General features: G+C 44.4%; 1 protein-coding gene across 8 annotated transcripts in view; it reads left to right on the top strand.

Moving 5' to 3' along the window:
- The window catches only part of Slc24a2 (solute carrier family 24 member 2), a 351,643-nt gene that overhangs the window by 153,340 nt on the left and 177,973 nt on the right, over positions 1-20,330 (top strand). The gene's annotated exons all lie outside the window — the stretch shown is intronic.

Here is a 20,330-nt window from a genome sequence, read left to right as displayed (position 1 = left end):
AGAGAGAGAGAGAGAGAGAGAGAGAGAGAGAGAGAGAGAGGCAGAGACACAGACACAGACACAGACACAGACAGAGAAAGACAGACACAGAGAGAGAGTCTATGTGTATGTAAATAAATGTGAATAAGAATGAGTGTGTGTGTGTATATATTTTTGTGTGTGTGTGTGTGTGTGGAGAGAGAGAGAGAGAGAGAGAGAGAGAGAGAGAGAGAGAGAGGCAGAGACACAGACAGAGACACAGACAGAGAAAGACAGACACACAGAGAGAGAGTCTATGTGTATGTAAATAAATGTGAATAAGAATGAGTGTGTGTGCGTATATATTTGTGTGTGTGTGTGTGTGTGTGTGTGTGTGTGTGTGTATCCACAGGTCTGAGCAGTCTAAATATCTCTTTAGTTGAAGGATTCTGTTTCTGAAAGGGCTTGTTTTTGTTTTTCTGGTTAGAGGGGAGGTTGTGTTTTCTTTCTGTGTGATAAGAGAAAGTGAGTCTGGGTTGTCTCGGAGTTGGGCCATCAGTGATTTTCCAAACCACCTTGTGGAGCTAAGCTGCAATTAAGCTGTTTGCTCCTGCTGCTGTTGTCCTGAGAGGTGCCTTCTGAATCTGGGCACTGGCTTTCAAGGTGAAACCTCTCCCTGAAAGACAAGGGCTCCCTGAACATGAATCTCAGAGACTCTCAGGACCATAATCAGTCCTGTACTGAGTGACTGGGAAATACAGAAAGCACTTTGATGCTTTGAAATTACGCCCTAGCACACAGACAAGAAAAGCTTCCTGTGGTATCACTCACGCTCACACACACACACACACACACACACACAAATAAAATAAAATGAAATAAAATTAAAGATTCACAATCACTTTTCATTTCAGCCAAAAACTTAACCCACTGCTCTCTCAGAAATAGTCACCTCTCTTGGTTTAGGTCTCACCCCTTGAGTTCACATGTCCTGTGATAAGCTATAACTTTTGAAGACTATAGAACATTCTGGTTCAATCTCCAGGCTGACCCCATGAGTGTGGCAACATATCTAGAAAGTTCTCTGATGCTCCTGGCAGTTGCCTGGCTGAGAGGTGAATGGGAACCACTGGCGTGCAGCCAGTGTTCACAAAGGAAAATATTCCATGTCACTGAAAACATTTAGAAGAGATGGCCTGTAGGCCCATATTTTTCTGAGTCCCATCTGTGCCACACAGGTGGGTTGACTGGACCCTACCTAGCTAACACCCTTGACAGGCATCTGGTTTGGTCTCTGGGCCTGCATCCCATAATCCAGCTGGGTGTGTATCCACCTTCCATCGATGTATCACAAAGCACCCAAGACCTAGAGCTTGACTTTATGGTAAGAATTCGACTGGGAATCAGCTGGGTGATTCTTGGCTTCATACCATGTCAATGGGGCTTATTTGGGCCAGCAAATACATTGGAAGGTCCAAGAGGGTTTTCTTCACACATGATCTTTTGAACTCTCCGTGTTGTCTCTGGCTCCTTACACATAGCCAGGTATCCTACATGATGCCTGAGGATTCCAAGAGTAGACCTAGGAGACCCAGGACGGGAAGTCCCAGAGGCTCACTTCTACTATATCCTCAGTCAAACTTCACCAAGGCTGGGCCAAGCTCCACTTCTCAGGAGAACAGTACCAGAAAGCCTGAACCCACCTACCGTTCTAGCCAAGGCTGTTTTGTTCACCTGTTCATGGATGTTTGGTGTGCTGGAAGCAATCCACACTGTGTGGAGGGACAAGCCATAGTCAGTCTTCCAAACAAAGCTGACCTTGTCTTTTTAGGAGCACAAAACCGTAAGCATGCATTGTTCGTGAATACAAGCTTTCCGATCACCCTAAAGCAGGAAGGAGGGCAGGTGTCTTTTAAGGAGCAAATCATTAGGATTCCTCAAGTGGAGTTTGCCGTGCTTCATTAGAGTCAGAGCAGGGCTAAGCGAGCCCCTCCATGTCTGAAGGAGCTAGGAGCAAACGCTTTGCCTCTCAATAGAAGCAGGGCATGCTGGGCGAGGACACACGGAGTGTGTCAGGAAGATGGCTTTGGTGTTTACCACTCGTTCTTGCTATTGTCATTGTTGCTTAGACTTAAAGTGCCTGCTTTTCCAGGGAGGAGAAAAACTCTCTTCTCCTCTGGTTTTCAGACAATAAAAAAGTATACAGACAATAAAGATGCTCAGGACTGACCTTTTATAGAAAAGAAGAGCTTTGGGGAAAAGGTGCCATTTCCTTCCTGCCAGCCTTGCAAGATTTGCTGGTCCTGTGGTTCATTAGTTGTGTCTCGTGGAAGTGAGAACTACACAGTACATGCAAGAAATTACACCGTTTGTCGTGAGCCACTCCTGTAAACTACTCCTGAAGCCCAGACTCACCTCTCTAGGCAGAAACAACTGCCCTCTTTGTCCCCAAAAAGGAAGGGGTACTGCAGTGTTTTCAATTGATCCGTCAAAGATACCACAGGAACAATGGCTGGTAAAGCTTCAAGAATAAGCATGCTGGAATGAAAAGTTAAGACAGAGTGTCTTCGAAGATCGTGACCATGGCATACATTCCGAATGAAAAATATCAGCATTAAATGCATGACAAATTTTTAGAAATTACTCCCTAGGCCAAGAAGGCAACAAAGTTATTTTAAAGTACTAATAAAGAGTTCGGACTCTATGGAGGTTACTTTGCTGAAGAAAAATGCAATATAATTTTAAGAGAAGACACTCTTGGAACACTTGTCTATAACATCGTACTGACACCATCTGCTCCATTTTGGATGGAACATTGGATGTTTCCCCAAGGACAAGAGCATTATAATGGCCAGGCCAGGTGGATATCAATCTATACCATACTGAGAAGTTTCCAGCATCCTTCCGCTAGGGAACCGATGTCCTGTCTGAGCAGGAGTACCAAACATAAAGGTCATAGACACGTCTCCAGGGGCTGTAGGTTGCTTCCGAATCTTTATGAAAAACCGTGGGCATTGAATCGCCATGGCAAAGTCTACTGACTCAAGCCCCAGGCCCTGTGGGTTCCATGCCTAGCTCTGTCCTTTTCCAGCTGTGTGAGTCGTCATCTGTAAAATCAGAACACTACTTCCTATCTTGCTGTCTTCGCAGGGTTTCTTCACAAATATATATTGTGGTAGAGTTTTAGCAGGGGGTGTTTAGGAGGGGGTGTTTGTTTTGGTTTTGGTTTGGGGTTTGGTTTGGTTTTGTCCACACCACTAGGGTCAACTGTCAGGTGTGAACCTCAGTTGACAAAATTTTCCTAACGACTGATGTGGAAGGGCCTAGCCCACTACAGGTAGTGCTACCCCTGGATGTGTGGTCCTGAGCTGTATAAGAAACCAGGCTGAACAAGACATGGGACACAAGCCTCCAGGTTCCTGTCAGGATGTGTGAGCCAAATAGACCCTTTCCTTCGCAAGTTGCTTCTGGTCACAGTCTCATTACAGCAACAGAAAAGTAATTATGCCATGACCCACCTCTGTTCAAAGCCCTCTCACCGATAACACCTCTGCAGACTCCACTGTGACTGGAAATCTGCCTCTCCCTGCCCCCCCCCCTTGCCTTCTCTCTTCCTGTCTTCACTCCTGTTCCTGCTCCTCTGCTTCCATTCTGTCTCCCTTCATCTTCCTTTGTCTCTGCCTGTCCCTCTCTCCCCCTTCATTTGTTGTTATACTTCTCTGACTACCCAGAAGCTCCAACAAACTCCAAGCAAACCTCTGTCTTAGGGCCTTTGCACACACGCCCACTAGACCTAGACATCCACATCTCTCCTGTTCTCTCTTCCACAGAGTCAGCTCCCAGAGGCTACCTGATCAGAGATGTCTTGATTTCCCTCAGCTCTGTAGTTCTCCACAACAATTATCACACGTGTTTCTTGTTTCCCACCCATGTCTCCCCTGAAATGGCCAACAGGACAGGATTGAGGCAGGTCGTGATCTACCCCGAGTGCCTGGCTCAAGCAGAACCCAAGATATATGTGTTGGCTGAATAGAATGAATACTGACTTTTATGTTTTTTCTGCTGAACAACTGTATGTTTAGTTGTGCTCTGGTGAAGGGCTCTTTTGTTGTGATCAACAAAGTCCTATTCAGTTGTTTGTCTTTCAGTAGAAACAACTTTCTGTGCTTTGGCTCCTGTAATAGCCATAGCCTTCAGTGTTAGCACCGACCTGGAGCAGCCACAGCCTTCAGCATGGCTCCTTCCTGGAGCAGGTGCTTTGGTCTGCCCTTGCTGGGTGGTGAGATCAACCCTCCCCTCAATGGCAGCTACCAGGAGAAACAGCCTTTCTGCTTCTCCCTTCCTCAGATGTCCCAGACCCTTTCCAAATACTTTGTTCTTTCCTTTTCTTTCCTTTTCTTTCCTTTTCTTCCCCTTGATATTGGCCCTTTCATTTATTGCACTCCATGGACCTGGTTTTACAAATCAAAACGATTACCACCACTGCAAGAGTCTAAGACACTGGGTGTCTGACCCCATCACTCATAATGCACAGACACACACACACACACACACACACACACACACACACACACACAGCCCTGTAAAATAGCACTTAGAGTATGTGTTGGGGCTAAGGAGCTCTCCAGGCACAAAAGCTGAGCTTGTTACATTGCTCTGAACCATTTTCTAAGACCAGTGCTTTCTCCATCCTGTGGAGATTAAAATTAGCCTTGCACTTTCTTTTCATTCTTAACAGTTTTATTAGTAGTAGCAATGTGTATGAAGTGCATACAGTAAACACTTCCCAGCATAGAAGTGGAATCATGGTTGCCTGGCGAACCTGTCATCAATGAAAGGTTGTTTGCTGACAAGCCTGAGAAGGCTTAGGATGGCAGGAGGCCCCTCTGGAGTCCCCATGTGGACTTCCTGAGGCTGCTTTTCATGACAAAGCCTTCAGAATGCTGTAATGAGGTGTCTTCAGCTGACTCCACCTTTCCCATAGGATGCAGTTCTTTGTTTGCAGTTAGGCACATTTCCCTGGTGTGTTATCTTCCAGCCAGCAGCCTGCTCACCTGCCTGCAGGTTGGCCACACCGAGCTTTTCAAAGGGACCTTTGTGCCCTCATTTCTTTCCCTCTCTGCTGGCTTGATAGTAGTAGCCTGATGGTTTCCAGAATGGGTGGTAAGCAGGTGACATCAGTGTCCTAAATCCCAGAATGTGATGATCACAAGGGTTAAGCGAACATAAACATATGTATATATTACAATCTTCCCTATAGTATAAATCGTGTTTTTTCTTTTTCTTTTCTTTTCCATTTTTTTTTTTAACAACAGAGTTCTTTTGTTCAAAGATATTCCTACACGGAAGAGTAAGCCTTTACATGATTATAATTCCTGAGCGCTTACGTCAGCTTTTCTCAGTGTGCCTAATTCAGCAGCCTCCCCACTGTACAGCAGGAAGACCGAAAGAGCAGACACAACAAAGACATGGCAAAGTACAACGGATACACAAAATCAAGATTTCAAATTTTTGTGGCAAAAGTATTAACATTATTAATCTTCCTGAAGAACGTTAAAAAAAAAATACAAGCCAATGTGTTAGGAAGATGTCCATTCTTTCCAAATCAAATCTCAAAAAGATATTGCATGAGACTGCCTAATTTGATTTGTAAATTTATGTAAACTAAGTAAGAAGAGCAAAAGATATTTTTTGGCAACAAAGGGGTGCTGAGGGGAGAGGGGCGGGGACGGGACAGCAGGGAAGACCAGAGATGGAGAATCATTCTCGAAGCATCTCTGTTAAATTCTCCAGTTGAAGTCTGAGGAGGGAGAACAGACTTGATGAAGGCAGGGAAGGTGCCCCTTGGGTGGCCCTTGAGGGACTTCTAGAACCTGCATGAGTACTGCTGCCCTAGAATCTATGACCTGCTCTTGGTGAAGCACCGGGGAGAGCTGTCTTCCCAGGTTAAAGAAAACAGGGCCCTTCGGCATGCACTTGTGTGTGGGGGGTTGTTCATTAAGTGTCCTTGTGCACTGCACCACAAGCCTGGCGACTGCCATAGCACAAGCCTTTGACACAAATGAATGTAGCTAGCCACATCCAGAGGAATCCATATTGGTATCTGAAGCCTGAAGAAGGGCCATCAGAGAGCATTTCTGGAGACCACAGCCTGTGAGAGCAGATTGTAGAAGTGGAGGGACTGTGAGCATCTGAGGAGCTGATTGATTCAAGGAGACACAAAATGTGGACTGTAGGCTCAACAGAAGATAGAGCTCCTTTGAGAGGAGTAGGTATATCAGTTGTCCCTCATTGCCCACTAGACTACAAGTCTGATAGCTGCTCCCATCAAAGGGTGTGTGTATGTACCTGTGTTTGTCTGTGTGTGTGTGTGTCTTTGTGTGTATGTGTCTTGTGTGCTTGTATATGTGTGCATGTGCATGCATGCATATGTGTGCCTGTGTATGTGTATATGTGCCTTGCATGTCTCTCTCTCTGTGTATGCTTGCGTGTATGCCTTGTGTGTCTGTGTGTGTATGCATGTGTGTATATGTGTATGTGTCTGTGTCTCTGTATGTGTGTATGTATGCGTATCATGTGTGTGTCTCTGTGTGCTTGTACATGTGTGTGTGTGTGTGTGTGTGTGTGTGTGTGTGTGTGTGTGTGTGTACCTATAGAAGTCAGAGGTTGATGTTGGCTGTCTTCTCTTGTGGTTCAACCTATTTTTTTGATAGGACCTCACTGTACCTGGAGCTTAGCAGTTGTCTAGAGTGACTGGCCAGTAAGCCCCATCATCTTTCCTTCTCTGCCCCTCTGCAAACACTATGATTCAAACATCAGCCACTACTCCCAGCTCGTGTGGGTGCCAGAGATCTAAACTCAGTTCTCAAGCTTGGGAGTACTCGCTTAACTGACTGAGCCATTTCTTTGGCCTCAAGACTGGAATTTTTGAGTCCCTGATGGTCATCTGTGGGATTCTGTCAGCCATGGTGCTAAGAATGTAGAAGTGTTTTGCCTCTGAGGAAACACATTCAAAACCACTGTGAGTGCTAACAGCCACCCCGGGCCTGAAGTTTGGCTTCAGAGCTGAGACATTTGCACCCACACAGGACTTGTGTCCACAGTCACACACGCCCATCATCACTGCACTGAGCCAGCTGTCTATCCCACTGCCTTCCAACTCTCTACCATATGTGAATGTCAGCAAGGAGCTGACACGAAGATTCAACCTTCCTTCCCTCTCCTGCTTGGCTTTCTTGTTTCTTACCAGACCCTGGAGTCTGTTATTTATTCCTCCCAGCTTCTGGGTTCCCCCCTCCCCAAGGGAAGAGCTACAAAATGAGCTTCTACAAATTGTCATTTGATCCCCAAAAAAGTCATTTCATGCCTGGTTCATTCAAACCGCGGAGGTGTCCCTGAAAGCAGAAGCATAACCTTTCTTTCTGTCTCAAGTTATACATCGGTTTAAATTAGCAAGAAAAATGTTTCCACACAGCCTCAGCCAGGGAAGTGAGTAGCAACAGGAGGGAAAACTCCCCGGAAGAGAACACGCTGTCCACGGGCCTCAGTTCAATAAAAAGACAGCAGCGGAAAATGCCAAACCTCCAGGTAGAGGAGAGCATGCAGGACAAGTTGGTTAACCCCTCTTTTAGGGGATAATAACGCTTATTTCTCTATTTTAACATCATAATGATTGGCATGCAGTCACTCCTGTGCTGAAAACATTATAAATAAATATCAATTAGGGCATAAGGGAATGTGGGTAGTCTTGCTAAAAAATAAATGCTTTTGAGTGTGGACATAGTTTCTCTCTCCCCTCATCCCCTCCTCAGCCAACAATTTATTTTTGCTGGCATTTGAGGTTAAATGTAGCATGAAGGAGGCAGGCTATAAAGCACAAAGTTACACCTCATTTGCTTCCTTGGAACTTATTCTCCAATGGTCCCTCTTTCATAAAGGAGGACTCAGAGTCCAAGAGATGAAAAGCAGTTTTCCAGACAGTGCTTGGATACAGGGGCAGAGCAAAGGACAGAGGCAGTCCTGGGGGTGAAAAGGTGTTTTCAAAATGCAGATGTACACATGGCATACATGAATCTAGTCTGTGTCATAGCCCATTCAAGGGCTTCCATCCAAAGGAAAGGCATTTGAGCCGAATGCCTGACTTCAGTAGTGAAATGGTCCTTCCTCCTTATCCCATCCATCTGGGAAGGGCTCACCACCATCCTAAGGATGCTGCTCCTACTGAGACATTGCATCCTCAAGTGACTCTCAGGCTCCTGCCTCTCCTGACCTTACATGATAAAGTCTGCCAGATCTGCCTTCTTTATGTCAACCATGTAAACTCATCCCTTCACCCATACCACACGGTCCCTTACTGGTTGTTCATGCTCGAATGAGACTATATTATATACTCACGCATGCACGTGTTTTTGGAAAAAAAAATTGTTGATTATGTAAAGCTCTCCAGTTTCCATCAGATGTGAGTGGGCCAGGGGTATACATCTACCCATTCCTTTACAAAGAACTTTTCTTTCACAAGCGGGCATGCGTAGCAATCCCATTTAAAACATTTTCTTTGGGAAGCTCACTCTATGTAAAGTTTCTGGGGAACTATTAGGCAGTGCTTGCCCCAGACTACTTGTGGACAGCCAGCTCAAATGCCATGGTTGAACGTGACCTTTGCAGTATCTCCACAGCTACTTTCATTTGTCTTCTAGGGTGGCAGTTCTCATGCCCAAACAACTAATAATGGAAGGAACTTTGCTTTAGCTTAAAAGCCTTCAGGCCAAAACACTCGTCATTAGCGGGAGTTAATGTCATGCCTGAAAACTATGATAAGAAAATTCTCCCTCATGAGAGAGAGAGAGAGAGAGAGATTTAGCAGGACCCAGCAGGCATGGAGGCAGGAGCAGGAAGCTGAGAGATCACATCTTCCAATGGGGAAGAAAGCAGAGAGCCAATTGGAAATGGAGTAAGAATCTACACACTCAAGGTCCACTCCGGGTGATGTACTTCCTCTAGAAATACTCCACTTCCAGGAGCTAATGGGTCCTGGAGGGATGACTCAGGGATGAGAACACTGGCTGCTCTTGCAGAAGATCTGGGTTCATTTCCAGCATCTATAACTCCAGTTCCAGGAGATCTGATGCCCTCCTCTGACCTCTATGGGCTTTACACACATATGGCTTACATACATGCATGCAGGCAAAACACTCACATTAATTAAAAAAAAGAAAGAAAGAAAAAAGACACTACCCTCCAAGGTTTCCACAACATCCCCAAACCGTGACACCAGCAGAGGAGCAAGTGGTCAGATAGGGACATTCTCATTCAAACCTCCAAGGCCAGCTTCTCCAGAGGCTGAACACCAGCCAGAACAGCTTTGTGAGAGCCCTGATGGAAATTGAAAGTCGGAAGAGTTCTGAGGGTAACACATAGCTAACACAATGGTAGAATACCGAAGAAGCGTGCTTGAAGCTCTCAAATACTACAAAATAAATCCTTCACTTCTCCTTTTCTGTATTTTCCCCTGTAAGGGAGCCTGTTTAGCCCTGGATGGCAGCATGGCTGAGTTTCTACCACTGACCCTCTAGTGAGCAGAAGTTATCCAGGAGCTGCAAAGCTACGGTTTCTATGTCTACAAACTTATGTCTTTTATACCGTGAGGAAGTTGCAAGGCATAGTATTTCACGTGTTTTCTTTGAGAGGTCCGAATGTCGCCTGGAGTGCATAGCTTTAGTATGGTCAGCAGACATGAAGACAAAACAAAACAAACCCTCTTTCCAACATAGTGATGAAAACCTAGAATAGCAGTTGCTGTACTCCTTTTTAAACCCCACTGAAGCAGCCCCAGGCTGCTCTTAGCATCTACCAGGGCTAGAAGATTCTGCCTCCTGCTTCATTCATCATGTTCTCTGTATAGCTTTAGGTATATAGTGGACTATTATGAAACAAATCCAAGTCCTCTACCTTCAGTTATCCATCTGTAGGGGCCCTATCACATGGAAGAGTATTTAAAGAAGTCAGTCCAATGAATGGGGTTATGCTTAGAATGGATGATGAAATCTTAGAGAATCATCTTAGACTTCCTCCAACTTTTAATCCAGTCTTCTAAGTTTGTCTTCGTGTGGGCTGCATATTTCTGCTGTGGTCGGGAGCTAAGTACATAGTGAAATTGCATCCAGGACAATACCGCCCAAAAGGACCTATGATCCCTTGGGTTCTTGTTTCTCTCCATTACTTCTGCATCAGAGAATTAGAGGCTTTTCTTTTTTTTTAAATTTTTTTATTATTATTATTTTCTTTATTTACATTTCAAATGCTATCCCGAAAGTTCCCTATACGCCCCCCCCCCGCCCCTGCTCCCCTACCCACCCACTCCCACTACTTGGCCCAGGCCTTCCCTTGTGCTAGGTCATATAAAGTTTGCAAGACCAAGGGGCTAGAGGCTTTTCTGTTGTGTCTTCTTACCCTGGAATCACTGTTATCAGCCCCTCTCAAATATTCACGGTCTGTCTTACCCTTTGCCTTGATTTTCCCTTGGGTGATGAGATTTTGTGTGTTTCGTTTTCTTCTCTCCCATCCTCCTTCCCCTATGTCATGTATCAGAGGGTAGAAGCCTGGCTGTGCAGGTCTAATATCTGGATATACTTTAGCTCCAGTTCTCTGTATGGCACAAACCACTGAGTCCAGAAGATATCCAGGAGCGCAGCAACTACTCTCCTCAGCAGTGTCTCTGTCCCATTCCCTAGGTGCTGTCTGTGTGCTGAGGTCTCATTCTTCCTATGCCTCTTTTGCATGAATTAACTCCTCCCACTAGAGAAAGAATTACCCAACATTCCTAGAGTAACACGACAGACATCCTTCCCTTCACAGACTTCCTCCCAACAGATACTAAGGAGTAGTAGTACCTGCAGAGTTAGAGCAGTAAAAGAATCTTAGGCAGAGGTACCAAAGACAGGGCTAGAAGGAGACAACCAGAACACTTTAAATGGGGATTTAATTGTTGATCACCTATAGAGCACCAGGAACTCTACAGGGGGCTGAGTTAACAAAACAAGTACAGTGGTTCCTTGTCCTAACCAGTATAAAGCAAACTGGTTAAGGTAGCTTTGCCCAGCACAACAGCAAGAGCAAGTACCTGACAAAGGCATGCAGGAAGGAAATGGGTTATGCTAGGGTTGGGGGCATTCAGTGATGCCTAGGGGGACCGTAAACCTTAAAGCATGGATTTGGAGTGGGAAGTAAATTGGGACATTCAATGAAGGTTCAACAACAAAAAGATAGTACGTACAGGGATAAGAAGTAGTGGAGCTTCCATTTTGGCTTTTGAAAAGATTGATTGACAAGTGGTATGAAAACACCAGCAAAGCAGAAGAATTCAGATAAGACCATCATTGCAGTAGAACACACTGACCTTGGGTAGGATGGAGGCAGAGCAGAACTAGGGAACTTCATCTCTGAGATCACTAAGGCTTTGCACAAACCCCTGAGCAGCTCAGCATCACCTTAGATACATACCCAACCACAGATCTTACTTAAATTTATAGTTTTATGAAACATTGGCTTCTCTGTATGGGCAGTCTCAGAACTCTTTTCTCAAAAAAAAAAAAAAAAACACACACACACACACACACACACACACACATCAGGAGAGCTGAATAGTTAACCAAATTTAAGCCAGTAACAAACACATTTAGAGCCTTTAGATTTGGTAGACAGAGAGTGCCTATAGCAATGTAAAAATATAGCCAGTATGTTTGAAGATGTTATCAGTGAAAAGCTCAGCTTTCCACTCCTCCTCACTGGCCCCTGAAAATTAAGACCATGTTTTAGAAATATGTTATTAGAACAGCCTAATTAAGTTGTTCAAGCCAACAAATGCCTGTAATCCTCAACACGATGCTCCCAAGACGGCTATGCCTATTCCCATTTACAGAACAGTGAAGACTGAGTTTCAAGGAGATCAGATAGCCACACACACACACACACACACACACACACACACACACACACACCCCTACCTACCTACCTACCTCTTGGCCAGAAAGAGCAGCTCCAGCTGTGCAAGATTATCAGCTGTGCACAGACCTATCATATTATATTCTCACCTGTTTTTCACCTTGACTTTGGGGGAAAAGGAACAAAGCAAACTTTAGCAATGTGCCAGGATCTGAAGCCATCTGCAGATAGTTGTTGAGGTTTGAATGGCACAGTTAAAAGAATTCTCATAAGAGATGGGTGTCCTTCTAAGCATGCTGTGTTAGGCTGGGTCTTAGAATGTTCGTTGTTTTATTTTGTTTTGTTTTCTGAAAAAACGCTTATTCTACTCTGCCCCATCTCCTCCCTACCCCATCTCAAAAAGAGAGCAGAACCTGGCATCCAAGAGCCTGCTTTCCTCGCCTGATCACCCAGCACATGTAAAATATGGTGAAATACGGTCTGATACAGCCCCTGCCAGGACAGCGCTCGGCAAGCACTGGGGCATTGCTAAGCAACACCACAGAGAAGCTCGCTGCAAATTAGGGGACAAATTTGTAAGAAGCCAGAGTATCTGGGGACTCACATGGACATTTTATTATGAACCATCTGGATGATCCACAGTAATGACCACACATTACTGTTCACTGTTCAAGGCTAATAATCCCCGCATAATTATATTGACGCCTTCCCCCTGTGATCCTAACCTAGCTTTCAAAGTCTTCCACTGGGCTTTGCCTCGTCCAGGTACTAATCTGCAGAATGACTGAGGAGCGTTAGACCTAGTGAGCAATTTTCATTCCTTCCAAAATCAAATTTAAAACACAGTAAGAAAAGTCACTTCCTGCTCTCCACTTGCACAGTGGTGGAAAAGAATGCCCAGAAATGCCCATAATAGATGGAACTGGTCACAATACCATAGCTTTCAGGTTTCCCAATGTGGGCTCCACTACAGTTCCCCAGAGGAAACCATCGTAAAATTAAGTCCCATTCTCAGCCAGCAAGGACCCAACTAGAGCACAAAGAAGCAAGTCTTGACCTGATGAAGTAAAGTGTTAGGCAAGTATGCCTGCCAGGTCCAGCCACCTGAATGTTCATTTATTCAACTAACATTGTAAGTAAATTGGACTAAGCAATCCGATTTTAAAGCACGTTATAAAATTGATGAGCGAAATATAGCTCAGATTCATTAAGCTTTTTTTTTTTTAATTTAGAATTTGTTGAAAACACATGAAAATCAAGAGGTTTCATAAAGAAAGCCAGGTATGCAGGTTCAACTCATAAGAAAGGGTCTGTGAGTACTTCATTTACGGTACTCATTTACACATGTACATAAAAACCAGGAAGCACCTGAGTGAGCGAGACAAAAAAAAGTTGATAACAAACCACAAGGCCTACATTTGCAAAGAGTTGAGACTGGAGAGAAGGAATTTCACAAAAGGGCCAGTTTCAAGCGGGCATGAACGTCAGCGGTAACTCCTTAAGAGCGAGTGCACATGCGCACGCATGTACGTCCTGCTTATACACCCTACTTGGAACTCAGTAGCAGGTGTAGGATTACTGTCGTGGTTCATTTTGTGATGCTCTACCAGAATGCCTAGTACTGGGTAATTTACAAAGCACAGAACTATGTGCTCAGTTGCTCATCGTTCTGAGGATGTGGGTCTGGCGGGGGCTAGCTCTCTGCTGTCAGGACGGCACCTTGTCCTCCATAGGCTTTGGATGTTGCTCACAAAGGCAAAGATAGAGCCCCTCCCATGATTCTTTTTTTTTTGGGGGGGGGGCGGGTTTCGAGACAGGGTTTCTCTGTATAGTCCTGGCTGTCCTGGAACTCACTTTGTAGACCAGGCTGGCCTCGAACTCAGAAATCCGCCTGCCTCTACCTCCTGAGTGCTGGGATTAAAGGCGTGCGCCACCACGCCCGGCCCATGATTCTTTTTATGGCACCATGGATCTATTTCCAAAAGAATCTATCCTCCTGACCTGAACGGGTCTTGAACGGTTCTAAATCCCAATTTCATTGCATTAAAAATTAAGTTCAATTCATTTATGCAGGAGGACCCATCCAAACCATGTTCAGCTCTTTACTTTTTGTTTGCCAAGTGCTTACCTCGCTTTGAGAAACCTAAGTGAGAAGCTTTCATCTCACAGAACAAAAAGAAGTATCTTTCAGCAGGAGGAAAGAACTCCACGGGGCAAAATGTATCTCCGCTAGCACCTCGTGTATGGCATACGTATGCTGCACATTGAGTTCAGCTGTCCCCAGGCACCTGTGCACCGAGTCCCTGTTGAAGAGCCACTCAGAGAAGTTCATCTCGAATGTCAGTCTCCCACAGAATGCCAAGCCAAGCTTCTGCAATGAGTCAGTACTCTGAAAGCTTTGAAAGCTTTTGAATTTGAAGGTTAAAATATTCCTTCCTTTCTCACTTGAGTAGGAAGTGAGATTCGAGGTTGTTTCCTCATTTAACCTCCATCTCTTAAGTGGTTCGGGTTTTGTTTTGTTTTTCTCCAATTTACAAAAAAAATTACTTCTGTTGGCCAGGAATGTTTGGTACATAAGAATAATGGCTAAAGAAAACCTTTTAAGAAAACCATTAATTTTGGTAGTCCATACAAATTGGTTTTTGAGGGGGGAAAAAAAAATCCAACCATAAAGGTTAATATTGGGCTGTATTAGAAAACATCTTCTTTCAGCCAAGAACTTAGGCTTAGTTTGAAGAAAAAAATTTCAAATTGGGAGACATTGAAAAAAAGATAGTAATTGTGCTGTCTAATGGTGATCCCCACACATGGGAGGCAGAGGCAGGCAGAGCTCTGTGAATTTGATCCTAGCCTGGTCTACAGAGCTAGTTCCAGGATAGCTACCCAAAGAAACCCTGTCAAAAAAAAAAAAAAAGCAGTAACCAATCTATTCCAAACACCCTACAAAACAATCATAAGATCTACAAACAGAGCCAGGCATAGTGGTTCATGCCTTTAATCCCAGCACTTGGGAGGCAGAGGCAGGCAGAGCTCTGTGAATTTGATCCTAGCCTGGTCTACAGAGCTAGTTCCAGGATAGCTACCCAAAGAAACCCTGTCAAAAAAAAAAAAAAAGCAGTAACCAATCTATTCCAAACACCCTACAAAACAATCATAAGATCTACAAACAGAGCCAGGCATAGTGGTTCATGCCTTTAATCCCAGCACTTGGGAGGCAGAGGCAGGCAGATTTCTAAGTTCGAGACCAGCCTGGTCTACAAAGTGAGTTCCAGGACAGCCCAGGCTATACAGAGAAACCTTGTCTCGAAAAAAAAATTTAAAAAAAAGATCTACGAACAGTGCAAATGCTGTGTATGATGGGAAATTCCAGATCATCAACCTTTATCCTGTCATCTAGAAACATTCATGCTAGATGTTGGGTACATGCCTGCAGTCTCAGTGCTTGGGTGGGTAGATGCAAGAAGATCAGGAGTTCAAGCCTGAACTCAGCTAAGTAGTGAGTTTGAGCCTAGCTTGGGCAATTTGAGTCACTGTCTCAAAAATCCAGAGTAACAAGAAATAAAATCTTCAAAGCAAACATTTATTCTGCGATTAAAGGAAATCCTCAGATTTATAGAAGAGACAAAAATACCTTCATTCTGAGATTAAATTAACAAATTGCTGACTTGCTTCTGGAAGTTTTCCAAAGGTATCCTTTATCAGGTTCTGTGTATTGGGAAAGAAGTAATAGGTAATTTGTTTCTCATTTGAATATCTCAAAACACTCTTGAATAGCCACGCAGGAGACCATTAGCCCTTGGATAAGACTTCACTACTTTACACTAAGTTGATTTTTTTATAGATTGTTGCTGGACCTTCGGCAGACACAGATAGGAGACCAGTTACTAAAGATGTTTGTAATTCCCCAGTCCAATTTCTTTACAGACCAAGTCGTCTGATCTTATAAAAACACTCCTGACAAGTAATGGCCTCTCCCTGTGCCCCAACCTCAGTGGAAGAACAGAAAAAAAGGGGGAAGGGGCACGCAGTTCATAACTAGTAGCACCTATCGTTGAGCTGCCCAATAAAGGCCTCTTAACCGCTGTTGTAATGGCTGCCGTGGAAAAACTTGAGCATCAGTGTTGACCTTCTCGGTTTTACCAAGTCCAGAAAAACTCAACACACCAAAGCGTTCTGAATGCCAGTGTCTCTGCGGAGCTGTCCATTTGAATACTTTTATTTAGTAAATGCGAGGAGAGCTGAGCATGTGGTGTGGGGATGTGGGTTTTCTGTTTTAGACAGATTTAAAGAAAGACAGTCTTTACTCTCAAAGTAAGACATTAGCCAGGAACCAGCTCACTGGCAAATACACAAAGGGAAAATGTCTGGGCTCCCGACAGATAAAGAAGGCTCACATGTCCCATCCTCTACCTCCTTTTGGTCAGTGCTTTGATTTTCCTTAAATCTGAGAGCAGATGTAAAGGATTAATGAAGAGATGTTTTTAAATATGGGCCCCCATCATGATGACTGTCTTTTGCTATTGAACAACAAATCTCTTTTGAAAACCTCTTGGCCGTATTGAATTTGTCTTAACAAGCTCGGATAAGGTACCAAGTTGTCCCATTGCCCTGCTTCACATCCTAGGGGCTCTCATCTTTGTGGTACTTGCAATAATGACAGCTTCTCACATTCTTCCTTGTGTGGGTTATCCTGTATGCTCTTCACTGCCACTCTGTTTATAGGACAGCGCAATGACCATGCTGAGGATGCCAGCATTCAGAGAGAGGAAACACCCTGCTCAGAGTCACTTGTCCCATAAGCCGCAGATCTTGGTTCCCAAACTACACCTCCAATTTCAAATCCCATCTTCTTCCATGCACTTTATGCTGAACATAATCCTTCCTTGCAAGCCAGTACTCATCCATACATCTTGACGAGCACCGGACAGCTTAGCTGCAATTTGCCCTGCAGTCAGGACTAAGAAGGCCTTGATTTTTCAGATTGTCCAGAAAAGGTCAAACCCATACCCAGAAATAAAAGCTAGATCTTTGAAAAGAATAGAACATCAATCATTAATTTTTCCCGTGAGATGGCACTTACATAATCAATGTGTATTCTCATTTGTTTCTTCACCTCCAGTCCTCATTCAAATCACATGACCTCAGCATAGGTCCTACTACCGGCTTTCCATTTCACACACACAGATTTCAAATCTTCAAACATGGGAAGTCCCTTCTGCTGCTGCTCCCAACTCTAGGGTTTGGTGGTAGCTATGGAATTAAGAGTGTCAAAGGCCTCCAAAGAACAGCTGAGGAAGGAGAAATCTGTGCCCATGTATTTCTTGCGAAAGGCAGAAGCCACAGGCCCCAAACACTAATTCTTATTCACAGATTAGAAACAAACCCCCTACCTTGATTCTGTTCAGTGTCAAGTATGGACCAGAACCCGGAGGCCAGACCTGTAAAGTCAGCTAGAGAGATTGCTAGCAAGTGTGGAGCAAGGTGGTCAGATGAACAATAATATGCTCAGTTCCTTGGATGTGTAGGGATTGGGACACCTAGGACCCCAGCTCTCCAGGTGGCACAAAAGCCAGCACAGCACCATGTCGGCCAACATCAGTGGCCAGCCTTCAGGCTCATAGAAAACATACCAGTGAGTTTGTAGGGCACTGTGGGAGGAGGCATCTATGGTCAAATTTAGGCTCATCCCAAACACAAACCAATGGGTTTCCAATGTACCCCTCCCCATGGGCCATGTGGTATTCTTAAAGAAGTCTTTCAAAGAAGTGGTACCAGATGATTTCCAGTGTGGAAACCAGGATGACATACCACTCTTTCATGAAGCTGGGACCAAACAGTTACCTTCTAACCTTTCCGAGCCTCTTCCCTCCTTTCCTCAAGAGACTCTCAGTTGGTTCCTAGTCCAAATAAGTTGAAAATAGCAGGGTGATGGTCATGAACACCTTTAATTGCAGAACTCTGGAGGCAGAGCCAAGAAGATCTGTGAGTTCTAGGCTAGCCTGGTCTACAGAGAGAGTTCCAAGACAGCCAGGGCTACACGGAGAAACCCTGTCTCAAAAACCGGAAGTAAATAAGTAAGAGAGAGAGAGAGAGAGAGAGAGAGAGAGAGAGAGAGAGAGAGAGAGAAATGATCAATGAAAAACAAGTCAAAGGTGGCTTAAGGTGTCACGGGTTGAAGGGTGGGTGATTTGGAAGTCAAGTTCTTGCACAGGTGAGTTTCATTACGCTTTCTGGGCCCTTACAGCAAGGTTGGCCTGGCTATAGGCTATCAACAAACAGTGGCTGAAGTCACTTTCTTGGGGGGGGGGGGGCATCCTTGGCCTATAGGACAGTAGCCAGATGTGTGAGGAGCTCTGGCTTCTGCACGCACACTGTTTATGTCCTGCTTGCATGTTGCATCCCTCAACCTGCACCACCCATGACCCCAGGATCAGGGAACAGGCGTGTCTGGCTGGTGGAGATGTTGCCCTGCTTCCCTCGGGATGTGACTGCTCAGTTCACAGTTCACCATCTCACCATCCCGTGGCTGCCAGCAATGAAGACTGTGTTCCAATCTGTTCATTTCCACCCTCCATCCTTTCCTGAAACTATCGGCTTGAGTCGATGCTATTCCCTTCAGCTTCCTCCTTCCACTGCTCGATTGGCCATCTACCTGTTGCTATGTGGCTTTTCACTGCCTCACTCCACATGGTTTGCCTTATTTTTTTTCCCATAAAGTGTGCTCCTATTCTTGTTCCTGTGTACCATTCGCCATCCAAGGAAGCAGCTCAGAAGTGATCTAGATGTTGCCACAGTGCACGTATGTGTGTGAAGCTTGTTTTGTGTGAAGAGTTCCTACTCTGTGTCAACATAAAGTGACAATTCAACAATGTGATTGTATTTATTATGCATTGCTCCAAGTAGAGATAAAGTTCAAAACAATAGCATCTACCACAAACAGGTGCTTCACAGGTTGGGATCAAAACAGGTGTGTGCATACACAAAGGTTTGTGTCTGAAAGAAGATGGATCCACTAACACACAGTGATGTGGCATCACTGTGCAGAACATGGTTGACAGCCAGCTTTGCAAACACATGACCACCCATATCCCGTTTTCTGAGCAGATAATAGTGGATTCCAGCTGTTTATTCCTCTGCTTTACATGGCAGAGGAAGAAGAGCCTACAAAAAACTATTTGTTGGTTGATAGAATTTATCAATTTACTGCAAGATTACACACACACACACACACACACACACACCTATTTTGTAAAGCCACTATGAAGATATGATTAATATTTATGAAGTATGTAGATCATTTAAGACCTCTACTCCTCTGTAAACACACATACATGCATACACCAGCTGTTCTTAGAAAAAAAAACACTTCACTAAAAGCAATACCTATAACTCACAAAAATTTATTATTTAAATAAAATTCAACTTTTTATTGAACCACCTGCATCTCTTGTAATGATTCTAACAAAGACCAGAATAGATAAAATCCACAAGAACATAAAGATGGGATGATTTTTCTCCCCAAAGGTATACTTTTCTACTGGTATATTCATATTAAAATAGCTTTAGATGAAATTAGACATGTGGAAAGGAGTATATAGAGGAGAGAATGTATAGTATAAATACCCAACGCAGGGTGTTGGTCATCTGCTATAAGCAGGCTCCTACATCTCACACAGGCTCATCAATTTCGAGTTGATTCACATGTGAGTTTTCAGCATCTGTCCAAGGCGATGGGCCATGGACACATTGTGTGGAGTCACAAGAGTGTCTCTGGAGCCTAATTAAATTCTTGAAGTTTATTGGGAGAATGTCATTATGACCATTTTTAATCAGCTTACAACATTGCTCAAAATTATCTGGGATTGTAAAAAAAAAAAAAAATCAAAGTTTCTGTTTTGAAACTAAAGTAAGAGACAGAAGAAATATGTCCCTGTCTCCTCTCTCCCCTAACCCAGTCATCATGTAACTCCATTGACTCCAAATTCCTGCCTCCCAGTGATCTCCAGTGCAGACGGGTCCCCGGGTCATCTACACTCGGAAGCACGGAAACTGCTCCCCTACCCTGCTCTTTGCACCACCGCAGGTCATGCCTTGGTCCCCAGGTTGTCTCAGCCAGGTGGGCTCCCCCAAGAAGATGCCTCACTGGTCCTTCCAGTGCTTGCAGTGCCTCTGGCACCTTGTCCAGCATCCTGCACACACGATACTCTAAAATATGAGATCTTCAGGAATAGAGTTAAAATTGGGCTGTTCGTACAGCATCTCTCCAGGTAGCCTCCTTATTCTCTAACAGATGGTTCTGTCAGGGGCTGGAAAAGCCATGCGGTGACTTTCAGGCCACTTTACATAGCAAGTGTCTACAAGGATCCCTGCATGTAGACGGCTGTTCTTGCTCAGTTCTTTCCTTCTGGAGTGTCACCTCTATAAAAGTTGTG

The sequence above is a fragment of the Mus pahari genome, chromosome 6 (assembly GCF_900095145.1).
Source record: "Mus pahari chromosome 6, PAHARI_EIJ_v1.1, whole genome shotgun sequence".
Classification (NCBI taxonomy): Eukaryota; Metazoa; Chordata; class Mammalia; order Rodentia; family Muridae; genus Mus; species Mus pahari.
Note: the sequence above shows the minus strand (reverse complement) of the source record. Positions and strands in the feature narration are given on the sequence as shown.